Raw genomic sequence first — 2,500 nt, 5'->3', positions numbered from 1 at the left:
AGAGGAGGAGAGAAAGGGAGAGGGAAATTGGGGAAGGAAGAAGGAAGAGGGAATTGGAGAGGAGGGGAAAAGGGGATAGGCATTGGGGAGGGAAAGGGGAGGGGATCGGGTAGGTGTCAAGGGAAGGGTGGAATTGGGGAGGAAGGTAATGAGGAAAAAGACAGTAAAGGCAAGAGTTACAGGGAGCTAAAAAAAGCGAGAAAGGGGTCGGGGAGGAAATTAGTGAGAAGGGGGGGGGGGGAGGGAGTAAGGACAGGAGTTATAGGGAGCTAAAAAGAGAAAGAGAGAGAGAGAGAGAGAGAGCGAGAGAGAGAGAGAGAGAGAGAGAGAGAGAGAGAGAGAGAGAGAGAGAGAGAAATCCCGAGGGAGGGGTGCTAAAAATGAAATGGCGGTATATATATCCCTTGATAGCAGACCTGAGGTAAACTTGGGGTAAAGGGCTTCAAATTCTGACACTTTCAATATATGAGAACTATGATCATGCAACTAGGAACGTTAAGATCTTTTCAGAAACAAGACTAAAATCTTAATATAGAAAAGCATAATTCCTGGACTATAAAAACACTTAAACTTCTAGATATTAAGGAGTTTAGATTTCAGCATAAATGAGTTAAAACTCTCGACAGAAGTGGAATAAAAGCTTTAGACAAAAGGAAGCTAAGACACTCGACAGAATAAAAATAAACTCTCGACATAAGTGAAGAAAAAACTCTCGAGAGAAGGAAGCTAGAATCTCAACGAAGGAGAGCTAAAAGAAACAAAAGACAACTAACTAAAATCCCTAGACAAAAGAGAATATAGAACCCAGAAAAAAAAACAAAGACAAGGTTAAAACCATGGACAAAGAAGACTAAAAAAAACTTTAACAAAATCTATAAACCCTTTTGAGATCAGAGCTAAAACGCTGGACTGAAGTAAGCTACAACTCTCTTCACACAAGCGCTAGAATCACGAGAAAAAGAGAGATCTGAAGGGAGTTAAAATTCCTGTCAAAAAAAGTATCATAATGGGGAGTATTAGACTAGCAAAAAATATCATAATTGTGAAAAACGTAACAAGAGTATCTTAATTAAATGTCAATCATGATGAACCCTTTAGGATTTATTTTTTTTCTACAAATCTATTTTCTCTTCTTTTCGAATCATAAGCTTTGGATAATTCTTTTTTAAAACTTCATTTTCTCTCAATACCTCCTTCGACTCAACGGGAATAACAAAAGACACATTGAGAGTTTGTCAGAAGAAGTTGAATTTGGGGAGGAAACAGCAAAGGCACAAAAGGGTCTGTTTGGTGTCCTGTTAATGAACCTCAGGTATAACAGTACATTTACCTGTCCCCTTGGTGTGCTTTGGGCCTCTTGGGTGTACTTCAGGGGATGGAATAGTAGTTGCTTTCTACTAGGTACATTTTTTCTACTTCTGCTCTTCTCTGCACTTCGTTGTCTGTCTCTGTCTGTCTGTCTGTCTGTCTGTCTGTCTGTCTGTCTTTGTCTGTCTGTCTGTCTCCTCCTTCTCTCTCTTTCTGTTTGTCTGCCCCCTCTCTCTCATGATTTGTTTCTTTTTTTTCTTTTACTTTTCTTGATTTGTCTTGTTCTATCTTTTTCCGTCTGTTTGTCTGTCTGTCTTTGTCTTTATTTCTGTGTGTCTCTCCTGCCAGCTAGATATCTATTGATATGTCCTTCATTTATCTGGTCACATATGCCTCTATTTTGATATCCCCAGAGCCAACACGCACTCTCTCTCTCTCTCTCTCTCTCTCTCTCTCTCTCTCTCTCTCTCTCTCTCTCTCTCTCTCTCTCTCTCTCTCTCTCTCTCTTTCATACACACACACACACACACACACACACACACACACACACACACACACACAGACACAAACACACACACACACACTCACACACACACACACACACACACGCAGACACACACACACACACACACACACACACACACACACACACACACACACGCACACACACACACACACACACACACTCACACACACACAGCTATCCCAAAACAAACAAACAAACAAACAAACACAGACAACAAACGAATCCCTCCACGTCCTAAACATCTTCGTCCTTACAACCTCACCCTTACTAGCACAGCTCTGTTAGCATGGTTAGCCCGACAGGACGCACCAATAAATAGTCGGGAATTTCGGTAGAGTGTCGTGTGCAGCAGTTGACTATTTTGTGGCATTTCCAGTACACGTTTATTGTCGTCCCCTGTGATATATGTGACGTGTGTTTAGGATTGGAAATTTGCTTGCAGTACTAAGCGCTATGATTTACCGCCTGTGGGCCATTAATGGGGATTTGTTTGTCGTTTTGCCTCGGTGTTTTTGTATGTGTTTTGATGTGTTTTTTATTTGTTATTTGAACTGTTTAGTTGTTCGAGTTATTATTTATGATAACAATAGCAAAAGCAGTGATGATGAAAATAATGATGGTAAGGTTCCTGATGATAATGATGAGGATAATAGCAGCAATACTACT

General features: G+C 40.6%; 1 protein-coding gene across 1 annotated transcript in view; it reads right to left on the bottom strand.

Moving 5' to 3' along the window:
- Positions 1-2,500, bottom strand: part of LOC125042718 (frequenin-1) — a 373,070-nt gene that overhangs the window by 123,505 nt on the left and 247,065 nt on the right. The gene's annotated exons all lie outside the window — the stretch shown is intronic.

Source organism: Penaeus chinensis, chromosome 32, assembly GCF_019202785.1.
Source record: "Penaeus chinensis breed Huanghai No. 1 chromosome 32, ASM1920278v2, whole genome shotgun sequence".
Taxonomy (NCBI): Eukaryota; Metazoa; Arthropoda; class Malacostraca; order Decapoda; family Penaeidae; genus Penaeus; species Penaeus chinensis.
Note: the sequence above shows the minus strand (reverse complement) of the source record. Positions and strands in the feature narration are given on the sequence as shown.